The sequence below is a fragment of the Euprymna scolopes genome, chromosome 31 (assembly GCF_053919585.1).
Source record: "Euprymna scolopes isolate OS-2025 chromosome 31, ASM5391958v1, whole genome shotgun sequence".
In the NCBI taxonomy this organism is placed as follows: domain Eukaryota; kingdom Metazoa; phylum Mollusca; class Cephalopoda; order Sepiida; family Sepiolidae; genus Euprymna; species Euprymna scolopes.
In genome coordinates, this window is record NC_136512.1 from 31,743,274 (window position 1) to 31,757,631 (window position 14,358).

Genomic DNA, 14,358 nt, shown 5'->3' on the forward strand with positions numbered 1-14,358 from the left:
CAAAGGTGTTGCTAATTTTATTTTTAATCAAACATCAAAGGTGTTGCTAATTTTTTTTTTACAGCAAACATAAAAATATAACTGGCATAAAATATTTATGGCTGTTTCTTTTTTCAATTTAATTTTGTTGAAAAAATATTTATATATGCGCATATATTTTCGGAAACGTACAAATACCTTTGCAGCAAGGGGTGATCTATAAGTCTTATTGATCCCCCGACAAAAGGAGGGTGGACCTGTACAGTCACCCTTGTCCGTTCGTCCGTTCGTCTGTCCGCACTTTTCTCAATAACTACGCCTTAGAAGTTTTTAAATCTTTGCACAAACATTAAACATGAAATGAGTAAAAAAAAAAGTACAGAACGAATTTTCCGGGAAAACTCCGGCTGCACCCCCCCCCCCAGGCGTGCCTTTCAGGTTAAAATGGCTAAAATCGACACTTTTGTGCAATTGAGAAAAATTTATGCCTTGGATTTTTATAAAACTTTCTGAAAAGTTGTAACTAACTGATTTCTATATAATTTTGTTTGTCTATACTTCGCGATAACTCTTGGATGTGCCCCAGGGGCTTTCTTAGGGCTAATAAAAACACTCCATTTTTGAGACTATTTTACCATATTTGTCCAAAATTTTCTGTGTATGTCTATTTAGCAGTTTTGCATGGGGCTGAACTCAAATTTAAATATGTTAAGGCCTTGGGGACTTTTGGGGCTAAATGGGGTGGAGTGACAAATGATTTATTTTTTTGCATGGTGCAGAACTCAAATTTACATATGTTAAGGCTTAAAACTGCACCGCTTTTCATTTTCATCAGGATTTGACGCCCCCTGGGAACTTTGGGGGCTAAATGAGGTGGGGGCAAATACTGAACTTAGTCATTTTTTATGCCTCGTTCACTGTGCTCTCACGGGGGACTATGCATATAGTTCAAGGTCAATAAATATTTATCATTTTATTTGTATCATTAATGATCAAATTAACTTAGAGACAAAACTGAAATATTAAACAGAATCGTTTCAGCATCGAAAATTAGGCATATTATTGTCAATAACACCTTAAACCATCTCTTAGAAAACGCAGGTCACTCAGTGCTAATCTTCGTGAAAAGAAGCATTGTTTAAGAATACGATCTCAATAGATAGCCCATACCGTTAAAACCTCTTTTAAACCCATAATTAAAAAGAACATTTAATTAAAGCATGTTTGATTTTAATGTACTTCATAACCACGTTGACATATCGAAGTTAAGCAATGTTGAGCCTGGTCGGTACTAAAATGGGTGACCATTTGGGAATCCCAGGTGCTGCATACGCTCTCCGCTTTTCTCGGTATTGTTTCCAGTCGTTCTGGACTTCTTGCTACTGGACTCCAGTAGTGTCGCTTCAAGAGAGATGGAGATTGCGCAACCCTTGCCTCACAAGTACAGGCGCAACTACCCTGTCGTTTAATTTTAGTTTTACTTTATATTCCCACTCTTCTCTTTTAACATTGACTAAATAATCATAATTATCAACTTCCGCCAAATTCGTACCCTTTCGTCTACTGACTCAATATAACGTAACCGAGTTATATAGAATCTATGCTTTCTAAAGACATGCTTACATAACCCTATTTTGCTTCTATCTGGAATTGTGTATAATAATTTCCCAAAACATTATTTTGTACTGATTAACAAAATATTCTTACTCGCTCTTACTCGCAACTAAAATAGATACTTAATAGATTCTATAATTAAATTATAGCAGACGTTCTTGGCCCGAAGGTCAAGATCAAAGTCCTCACACTCTCGACACAAATGAAATTTTTATTAATATTATCTTTTTTTGTATTTTTGGTATAAATAAAAAAAATGTTTTAAAATTGGGTTTAAGTAGGAACACCCCCCCCCCGCACATACAAATACACATTTAAAAGGGTAATTTTGATAAAAGATGCTGGTTGAGAGAGAAATCTTTCTGCCTAAATTTTTTGTTCATTTTCTATTTTTGTATTTCTTTTTTCGAGTTAATAAAAATGTAATATCTCAGAGTGTAGTATCTGTTCTGATGCTTTACTTAAGTAATTAGATTTTGGTCAATGTAGGGGAAACCATTCATGCTGAGACAATTACTTTTTAAGTCACTTAGGCCTTGGTCATAATGGGGAAACAATTGCTATTTATTTGGGAACTGCCAGGCTGCCCCCTTTTGGGAGAAGCTGGGTTTCCCCCACATTAAAAAAAACGACCTTGTGTCTAATTTGTTTCGTGGGGAAACAAATATATAACAAGCCTTTCTTTTGGAGGGGGCTGGTTTTCCCCCACAATTGTCATCTAAGCTTCAGCCTCTGTCCCATCGACCAAACTGCAAGCACTTATACCCTCTCGACGTAAATACCCCCGACAAACCCGACAAGCAGCTAAATCCCACCCCTTCACAGTAGAGATCCCTAGATGTAATAGAGCTTTCTACTCCAGTAGTTTCTTCTCCAGAACGGCTAAACTTTGGAATTCCCTTCCAGGTTCCTGCTTCCCAAACTGTACTGACATGCAGAAGTTCAAGTGTAACGTAAACCGACATCTTGCTGCCCAACTTCCCACATAGTACCGCTTTAGCTTATGTCCCTGATGTAGCCCCCTACATCAAAGTGGCAATGTGCTTGGTTTGGGGGTGAAAATGTCAAAAAAAAAAAATTAAAAAAGACCTTGTGTTTAATTTGCATTCGTGGGAAAGCAAATAAATACCATTTGTTCTTCAGATGCTATACTTCAATTTCTCTGTCGGTGGAGGAGAAATCTTTCACGACTGAGACAATTTCAAATGTTTGTTCCTTTTCTCTACGTTAAAAAAACGACCTTGGTGTCTAACTCTGCCCCGTGGGGAGGCATTGTATATAGACTAACATTAACAGTTTTTTTTTTTTTTAATTATCCCATTTGAACTAAAATTTTGATCCGAAAATATCGATCTAATCAAATAAGACTTTCGATAGCTATTAGTGATGGGACGATTGCAATATTTTTCCGATTCCGATACAATTACCGATTACGTACTAAATTCCCGATTCTGATACAATTACCGATTCCGATTCTTTATAAATCTCTAAATATTTAACAATAGAATTGTTATTTTCCCCGATTTCCGTAAAAAAAAACAAAAACAAAAAAAAACACATGTTAAATATGCAGATATTTTCCTAACCGTAAATTTACACTTGTGGAGGATGATCTATCGATTTTAGCTTTGCTGGTATTTTAAAATCAATAAATATTTATTATTTTATCATTATTATTAGCTATGAGAGATTGTGCTTTAAACAAAATAAAATAAAATAAAAACAATTAAAAGAAACATTTTGGCATCGGAAAATAGGCACCAATTTTTCCTATTGCGATACCGATTCCAATACCCCCAAATTTGTCGATTTTTCTGATTCCGATTCCGATTAATCGTCTTCAACACTAATAGCTATACAATAGCTAAATATTTACATTCAAAGAGAGGGGAACTTGATGATTTTGATTTTTGGCTTTGTAGAGCATGGCTGAGTTTTGCAAAAAGAAAATGAAAAATCATCAATGTTTGGCGCATTTTAAGTCAGGACGCCATTTTTTTTCTTTCCAGACAGACTGGTGTAGCAGCATCAATCACAATTAGGGTGGAAAAGTGGGGGGGGGTCACATGGGCAAGTAACTCTCGTCTGCTTGTTCAATTATGGAAACACAGAAAACTAAAATGTCTGAAGTGTGCGTATTTTTATTAAGTTATTTTTGGATCGAGAAAGACTAATTCCTTCTATGTTTTATGGTTTTAGCAAAATATCCTTAGGCCAACATCACAAATGGTTTTGTTCTTGGAGAATAAGTTAAGACGCAGATATGCGAACAGTAATTACAGCAACTAAATCGGAAAGAAATTAATCCAAATTCAGCGGAGAAACAGTTATTAACTAACATTAAATCAGACCAAATAATTAAGTGCGAGCATTTACGGGTTCTGCTGTTCTCTACCTTACAGTTGGATGCAAAATGTGAAGTAATGTTGGAAACGGCATTTTCTATTATGTTACAAGGAAAGACTGTCATTAGATAAGGGAAAATGAAATTAGGATAAGCCAAGACTCGAACCTTGTAAGCAAAGTTAAGAAATAGAATATTAGAAATCGGAATGTTAAAAAAGGCCTATTGTTAAATTCTATTATAAAACAGTTATATATTGTTTATATTGTAAAAAAAATGTATTGATTGTCATTTTTTTATGAAACTGAATATTAAAAATGTCAGCTAAAAAGAATTAACAGTACAAATTAAAAATATATTGTAAAAATAGGTTAGGTTAAAAAAAATAGGTCAGCTGAGAATTCTTTGTTGTCAAAAGTGTGTTAGGAAAAACGTGTGCATTAGCCACGTGAGTTGGTCGCGTTTTGGAACCACATTTCTGACGTCATAGCAAAACGAGGATTCTCAATATAGGAGATAGTGTTAGTCAGATGGCAATAGTTGAGGCAAGACAGTTGAGTCTGCTAGTCAGTCAGAGAGAGAAAGAGAGAGAGAGAGAGAGAGAGTTTGAGTCAGAGTCCTTTGGAAGCGAAAGGAAAGAACATTAAAATATGTAGATCCTGAATGTGAATTCCTGACGTCATCATCATTCGACCGATCCAATGAATAAAGAATCATCCTTGTGTTTTTGTAAAACTGTTGTTATATCATCTTTCAACACCCAAAAAGGTAATGTGTGAAACATCTTATTATGAACATTGCTTAACTCTCCCAAGAATGTGTATCTCTCCTCCTCTCTAATACGTGTTATAAGAAATATAAGAACTGTGCATCCATTACCCTTTCACCCTCAGTACATGCATGAAGTCCCAAGCATCTCAGAACAGAACTGTAATATGTATGTCTCCCATCTCGTCTCTCCTCTCTGTCTCTCCCTCATCGTCGTTATATTCGTGTATTATATTGGCCCAATATGAATCTCCTCGTCACCTTTCAATATGAGCCCCCCACTACACAACAATTACAATAGATTAAAAATATAATTAGAATAGTGGACAGTTATATACCAATAGTTTCCCAAACTCTTTACCTATGCCTAAACCTAAATGTAGATTCCATGGGCGGAGCTTCTTTCTTGGAACTGTACGCCTGTAGATCTCTCTTTCGTTGGCCTATTTCCAACTGACTACTATCGCATTGTCTTCAAGTCCAATGTAAACAAGTTCTTGATGAACCGCCTCCCTATGTAATCCAACTTACAAACATTCCATTACTTATGTTTACTATGCTATAATCGCATTGACTAATGTATAACCATTAACCGTTATCCTCGAGTGGCCTCTGGGCCTTAATAACTGGTGATTCCTGTGTAAAAAAAAGTCGTTAATAGAATACTAGCAGGCTGCCAGGCGCTGTTCGGTCGTAAGATGCGCTTACGTATAATTAATGCAGATTACGTATATATTATTATGGAGACATTAATCTATTAATTATAATATTAAACCTAATATACATTAGTGAGACCAAAACTAATATATATATATATATATATATATATATATATATATATATATATATATAGAGAGAGAGAGAGAGAGATAGGATTTTCTTTCTGTAGGCATGTTATACATCAAGTACCTTTCTTGTTGATACTCGTGATTGTGTTGATAATGTCATTTCATAAACGATTGATAAAAGGATCACCTAACGAGAATGTCGACTTGGAATCGCAACATCCATACCCAATATCTACCTTATTCATCTACTTAGCAACTTAAAAGATAATGCAGCAAAATTTGATCTTTAATGTGCTAGGGAAAGGCTGCGCCCTTTCCATGTGAATAAGAAAAAGTGAAAATGAGATTAGAATAAGCCTAGAATCGAACCCTGTTGGCAAAGTTAAGGAATAGAAATTAAGCCTATTGTTAATTCTTTTAAAAATATGAATATTGAATATGTAAGTAAAAGAATGAACAATAAAGATTAAAAATATATTGTTAAAAAATAGGTTAGGAGAGGATTCTTTTGTTTGCAAAAGTGTGTTTTGAAGTGTTTTGGACAAACATGCAAGAAGTGTGTTTTGGACTGTTAAGTTTTGAGACATTGTGTTGAACAAAGATGGCGGCGTAGTTCAGATCAGTAAAAAAGATGGCGACCAAGAATCAAATGCGGTCCGTGGCGTAGCTAACCTCTTAAGTTCTGAGATATTGTGTTGAACAAAGATGGCGGCGTAGTTCAGATCAGTAACTAAGATGGCGGCGTAGTTCAGATCAGTAACCAAGATGGCGGCCAAGAATTAAATGCGGTCCGTGACGTAGTAAACAGCGAACTGATTGAATCCAAAATTCGACAAGTTTTATAATAGTTTTGGGACGTTTTCATTGTATGTTTAGGACAGCCGTTGGTTAAAAAAAGGATTGGCGAATCCATTCGTCTCATATCCCCATCAGAAGTCAAAAACATTTTACATGGACAAACATGCATAGCCACGTAAAATTAGTCACGGTGGAAAAACGCACTTCTGACGTCATAGACAAAGGACATTTCTCCATATTCCATGGGTTGGAATTTTAGTCAGTCAGCAAGAGAGCCAGAGAGTTGGTCAGTTAATCCCCCGGGAGCGAACGGAGAACATTTTGCCATGTAGATACCAGTGAATTCCTGACGTCCATCGACCGGCCGATAAGATTAATAAAGCAATCATTACTATGTTTTGTAAGTGTTATCTCGTGTCGTCATTCGGTTACAACAGAAAAAGGTAATGTGTCTATCATCAATTATAACGAACTCTTGTGCAAACCCTTCCACCATCATCATAAGTGAAGTATCTCCCTCTCCTCCTCTGTGCTATAAGAACTGATATATAAATGCCACTCTCCCTCTCATCATTACTATCGTTATATCCGTTATATGTGTTGTCCCAATATGAGTCCCCTGCTATTCAACATTAAGATAGTTATAAATTCAAAACCTTTTTATGTTTGTATTTTAAATATTATATATTAATATATTAAAAAATATTTGCAATATATTCTTTCAGTAATAGATGTACTAGTCGCAGCAGCAGTTTTTAAATAATATATATATCAGCATGTTTAGCAAGAATTACAGGTAGTAGTAGCCAAAGTTTTTCAATAGCAGTAGTAATATTAGTATTAGGAAAATATTAGATGTAATATTAGTACCAGTAGTAGTGGTTTTTCGGTCAACGCATTGCTAGTAGCAAAGGAAGTGTTTAGGTAATATATACAGTAGTAGTAATAGTGGTAGTTCTTCAATAATAGTTGTAGTAGTAGAAGCAGTTTTAAATAATAGATAGAGTAATAGTAGCAACATTAGGTTTTCAATTGTAGTAGTAGTAGCAGCTGATTTCCAATAGTAGACGTAGTAATAACAGCAGTATATTTACAATAATAGATGTTGCAGTAGTAGAAACTTGCAATAATGATGTGGAAGTAGTAGAAGTAGTTTTTAAATGATACGTATAGTAGTACGGGTAGTTTGTTAATAATAGAAGTAGTAACAGCATTTTTTAATATTGGACGTAGTAGTAGCAAAATAAGTCTTTCAATAAGAGGTGTAGCATTTATTAGTAGCAGCAGCAGCAGTAGTAGTAGTAGTAGTAGCTGTATCACTTTTTCAGGTATAGATACAGTAATATTATTGGTGTTTTAGCATCATTATTTTTAAAACAATATATGTAGTAGCAACAACGTTCTTTAATAGTATTATCTTATTAGCTTCCCGGAAAATACCGGTTTATCCTGCTGATAGTTATGATGATTATTGTTGTTTAGATAGAAAAAATGTTATCGATACGAAAATGTATGTTTTAGAAGAATACAAATATTTACATTAAATAGTTCTCAGGAATTTTAACGCAATTGGGGTAATTGCGGCAAGTCCGGGGTAATTGCGCCAACTAGCTAAAAGTGCTCTTTTGGCAACCACGCATATCAAGAGGACTTTTTTTTTAGTTGGCGCAATTACCACCGGATTTGGCGTAAAGTACGGTAGAAATATTAAAACGAACAAGAATGCTTGAACATAAACAACGGAGATGATTTTAGTAATGGCATCAGGTTATCTTAATGTTAAGTGAGTTTAATGTTAAGTGGAGTTAATGACGTAACGAGATAGTTTGGTAATACACGTAATGAGTTAGTTAAGTCTGTCTGTAACGAGGAGAGTTGGCAATCGAAGGTCGAGAGAAACGGTCAACGAATCGTAACAGCACCAAACAGAATGTTGATGAATAAGGTGTAGAACTAAAGACCAGCGTGCCTTTTCAAATAGGAAAGCATCGGAAAATAAAATAAATACAAGCAAGATTTCTGTTGTCAGAATCTTTATATTGCAGTTTTTTTTTACAAGGATCCGTCAACGAAAGATCAACTAGATAGAAGGTATGTTTCCCTATTTTCCGATGTGAACCCCATAGAATTGTATCCGTCCTTTTATTGTTGTTATATGTGAACACGCACACATGCATAAAAATAGACTGTTATAAACATACATATAACTAGAGACGATCACACGAATGAATGAATACAACACGTCAACAGTAAACTCGTTTATACACACGGTATATACACGTCGTATAAACATACTGTACATGGATACTCCGACCTGCTATTCAACAATAGTAGCCGCAGTAGTGAGAGTAGGTTTTCAATAATAGATGTTATATTTTAGTTGTCGTTTAAGCAAGTTAGACTTCTCCATCGCGCCTAGCGATAATCTAGTTATTATAAAATCATCCTCGTTAGTCGCATCTATTCTTTAACCCGATCAATTTTATTTTATTTATTTATTTATTTTTGCAGAAAAGCTCAGCGATTGCATGCGAAGTCGGGGAAGGTTTGTTTCTGGACACACAAAGAAATGGCACAGAAGAAACACTACCACTTTTAGTCTATTTATTTGCGGTTTCACATCTGTAACGCATTGCCTGCCATATCTAGAGACAGGGACGACCGGGAGTCGACGGATTTTCATACCGACTCATCCTGGCTTTAAACCAGAGCTCTTTTAGCAAGCTTGCGACTCTAAAACTATTGAGTACCGTAGCTGTTCACCATGAGTAGCCCTATCAGGAATCTGAGTTCCTGGCGATATAGCTCTGATACTACCATCTTGTCATCACCCTAAAACGGCGTGAAAAGGTTTGTCTTTAGAAGGATACTGCTACTGATCAAAATTCACCTGTAACATGAAGAGACCTTCTGTTGAATAATTCATATCCCCATGAGGATGACGGCAAACAAACGCCGGCCACAAGTTTGGATGCAAGGCCTGGGAGATGACGTCAAAGCGAAGTCAAATTCTAGGACGCAAAATCTCCGGTCAGCGACTTTGACCCACATCTTTGTAACAATACAGATCGGAATATTAACCAAATAAAAAACGATAGAGGAAGAGACAAAGAGAGAGGGTACTAGTAACACATTCGTCTCCACCATTACCACCACCACCACCACCTACACCACCACCACCAACACTGTCACGCACGCCGTTAGACTTGTCAATCTGTCATTTCACACAGAAAGGTTATATTTTACAAATATACAAAAAAGTTTTATTACCAGCAGTGCGTGTTTTTATTATCGCTAACGAATGTATAACTCAATGAATGACAAGGATTGTTTTTTTTTATAGAAATTAAATAGACTTAAAATACATTTGACGATTCGACTATCAGAGAAATATAACACTTTCTTTTGGAGTATACCTAGTCTGTCACAAGGCCTGTATAACATGTACCGAATTCTCAGAGCCTGTTTTTCTCGCCCTCTTTAATATAGTCCCTGCATGAGATGCCGCGGAAGCATCTCGCCTCTGTGGCCTATATATTTCTGTCCAGGTCCACATCGCACAGAAAATATGGAAATGATCTTCTGTGCAGGTCCACGCGCACAGAAATATGGAAATGGCCTTTGACATGCAGGTGACCACATGTACGTTATACAAGCAGTTCATAAATTTCGTGCCATATAAATAAATAATTAAATCTTATTTCGTTCGAATAAATAATCCAATCTAATACAATCAGAGAAAATTAATGCAGCACAAGTTGTTAATTGAGTTTTATATAATAAAATACGATAATGAAATATGCATATTTCTATTTGCTGCTTATTTTTATTTGTTTTTTTTTCTATGGTTTTATTTGGACGTTAGATGGATGGATGTAATTGAATTTTCTTTATATTAGAGAATATTCTGAATGAAGAAAAGGTTACAAAATAAGATTATTCTTGCCTCTAAAAATATTCTCCGCGAATGAAGGAGCAAATAATTGCTATCTTTATGTTATTCCACGTCAGAAAGAGGGAGAAAGAGAGATAGAGAGAGAAAGAGAGAGAAAGAGAGTGTGTGTGTGTGTGAGGGAGAGAGAGAAGGAGGGAGAGAGAGAGGGAGAGAGAGAAAGAGAGAGAGACAGTGTGTGTGAGGGAGAGAGCGAGAGAGAGAGAGAGCTCTTTTGTATGGGCATGGCGTCTCTTTAGGGTCAGTTGTGGTTATCGCCAAGAAAAGACCGAATTTTTTTTCTTCCGGAAGTCACATAATTCCGTTGACTTCCGTTAATAAAAGGTTAAAGTTTGACTCTCTACCCGTGAACCACTCATCCATTTACTAACGGATTTGCTTGTGTAACATATATTCGTTCTTCAGGCCAAGATCAAAGTGTAGTATATCTTCTTTCGGATGCTGCACTTCAATTCCTTGTTCTCTCTTAGTAGAGGAGAAATACATTCCCGACTGAGACAATTTTTATTTTTGTTCCTTTTCTCCACATTAAAAACACCCTGGTGTCTAGCTCTGTCCCGTGGGATGGCATTTTAAATAGGAACATATATTCGTTTTTTTTTTCTTTCTGAATTTTTTTCTCCGACTTTTCACTTTTCCTCTCTTTTTTTTTCTTCTCTGCGCTCTTCTCATCCTTCTTTGTTTTATCATTTCTTCCAAATAAAAAAGTAAAAAAAAAAATAACAAAATAAGATTATGCCTCTACAAATATTTTCTCGCGATTGAATGAACTGAAAAATTACTTTCTTTGTCTTATTCCTTACTATATACCTTGTATACATGTTAATAATGACTAGAAATTCCACGGAAAGACAAATACATTGAATCAACAAATATCTATCTATATATCTATAAAAGTGAAGTGTCTGTCTGTGTGTCTGTCTGTCTGTCTGTATGTGTATCTGGGTATATTTCCCTACGCAATAACTCTGTCAATTTTTAGTCTACGGACTCGAAATTTGATATACAGGAGATTTGGGAAAATCTATGTGATCGGTTTTCGGCCAGAAATTTGGCTGTAAAGGGGTCAACGTTCAACGATTTGACCTTTGATAAATCTACCAAACGCCTCCGAGAATTTTGGGTCTAAACACTTGAAACTTTAGATATAGGTTACTTGGATATGGATCTAACTTAATAACTTGATTTGAGTCCAAAACTATAAATGTTAAGGGGTCATAATAGGGGTCAAATTAAAAAAAATTGACCTTTTTTTTTTGCTTTTTTTGTTTGTTTGTTTTTTGTTTGTTTTTTTTTTTTTGCTCAGCATACACCTCCAAACACCCGGGCAACGCCGGGGACCCATGCTAGTATATTGATAAAGCTGATATTTTTCTCGATAGCGCAAAAATATGAGTCTATAACCATTTTTGTAAAAATAGTTTCCATTGTATTTTAAATTAGCATTTCAGCCCGGCGTTACCTGAGTGTTTGGAGGCTGAGCAAAAAAAAAAAAAAAGCGGTCAATTTTTTTAACTTTGACCCCTATTATGACCCCTTAACATTTATTGTTTTGGGCTCAAATCAAGTTATTAAGTTAGATCCATATCCAAGTTACCTATATCTAAAATTTCAAGTGTTTAAACCGAAAATTGTCGGAGGAGTTTGGTAGAGTTCTAAAAGGTCAAATCGTTGAACTTTGACCCCTTAGTCGCCAAATTTCTGGCCGAAAACCGATCACATCGATTTTCCCAAATCTCAGTACCTTGTATATCAAATTTCGAGTTTGTAGACTAAAAATTGACAGAGTTATTGCGTAGGGAAATGTACACACACAGACAGATACACAGACACGTTCACTTTTATAGATATATAGATGGATATAGAACTAACCTGGATGAGAAAAAAAGTAATAATTACTATTAAATACTCAGAAAGTAATATTGTGATGCATAGTTGAATACAAATAATAAAGTTACATTGTAAGCGATAATGTTTAATTTACTCCGTCAGTCCAGCACCTCTTCATAGAAAATGGTATTCTTTTTTTTGCCCTGCTTCTTTTTTCGAATTCTCCTTTTTACCTAACGTTTCGCTGACTTCTTTCGATGAAGAACGACTGTACGTCAAACTTACTACGAGTTCCTTTCTTACACCATTGGAATAATGCTCATATATTATTATAATGACATTAAAAACGAGGCTACATCACGTGGAGGACGCTTATATTCTTGTCCATGGTTGCCAGATTGGGCTATTCAAAGCCAAATTTCGCAAACTTTGCATTTTTGAATCAGTTTGGCCTTCAAAATATTGTACTTGGATTTTTTCAAAGCGTAATGTGCGGACTAAGTAAGAAAGGGACGATTAGAATATTATATGTATTGCAATCTAGTCCAACCCTCTCTCTCGTTTACGCACGCACACACACACACACACACACACACACACACACACACACACACACTTCTCTGTCTCCCACTTTTTTGTATCCTCCTTTCTTTCTCTCTCTCTATCCATCTCTAACTACTTTACTAACTACTAACCCTAACCCTAACCCTAATCCTAACCCCTTCTCTCTCGTTCACGCACACACACACACACACAAACACACACACACACACACACAAACACACGCTTCCTCTGTCTCCCACTAACTACTTTTGCCACAAGATCAGGCTGTCTGATGGTGTCGTCTTCCTGACATAAATGCATCAAACATTTATGTTGTGTGTGTTTTTTTTTTCCTTTCCGTTTGCGAAACTTAGTCATGTACTGCAAAGCCAAAAACAAAACAGCCAAACTAAACATCAATAATAAATATTTCAGGTATAAAAAAACTTAAAGTTTAAAAACTTCTACCGGAATGATTGAACATGAGAAAGGCTGATATACACCAAAACAAAACAAGTAAATAAAACAGAACAAATATTTGAAGATAGTAAAACTTCAAGTATAAAAGCCCTTTTAACCGAAATTATTGAATCCGTCAATTAAATAACCCGGAAAAGGTTGATATACCGTAAAATAACCAGACTCCCTATGTCTCTATCTTCCTTCTTCTTGGACTAAGGATCGAATTTCATGCAAATCTGGATTATTTTAATTTTCAAATAGAATTATACACCCTACGATCCTTTTAAAATTCGGAAGAGAAACAGAGATTTGTAGAGTATTTATTAATAAATTTCATATACCCAATTGTAAAACTTTGTGGGAGATTTACTGATTAATGTCATATACCCAATTGTACGAATTTGTGGGAGATTTATTGATTAATGTCATATACCCAATTGTACGAATTTGTGGGAGATTTATTGATTAATGTCATATACCCGATTGTAAAAATTTGTGGGAGATTTATTGATTAATGTCATATACCCGATTGTACGAATTTGTGGGAGATTTATTGATTAATGTCATATACCCGATTGTAAAAATTTGTGGGAGATTTACTGATTAATGTCATATACCAAATTGTAAGAATTTGTGGGAGATTTATTGATTAATGTAATATACCCGATTGTAAAAATTTTTGGGAGATTTATTGATTAATGTCATATACCCGATTGTACGAATTTGTGGGAGATTTATTGATTAATGTCATATACCCGATTGTACGAATTTGTGGGAGATTTATTGATTAATGTCATATACCCGATTGTAAAAAATTGTGGGAGATTTATTGATTAATGTCATATACCCGATTGTAAAAATTTGTGGGAGATTTAATAACTAATGTCATATACCCAATTATAAAACTTTGTGGGATATTTATTAAGCAACCTCATGCACCCAATTATAAAACTTTGTGGGAGATTTATTAAGCAACCTCATATACCCAATTGTGGGATATTTATTAATCAACGTCATATACCCAATTGTAAATCTTTGTGGGATATTTATTAATCAACGTCATATACCCAATTGTAAATCTTTGTGGGATATTTATTAATCAACGTCATATACCCAATTGTAAGAATTTGTGGGAGATTTATTGATTAATGTCATATACCCGATTGTAAAAATTTGTGGGAGATTTATTGATTAATGTCATATACCCAATTGTAAAACTTTGCGGGATATTTATTACTCAACATCATATAACCAATTATAAAACTTTGTGGGATATTTAT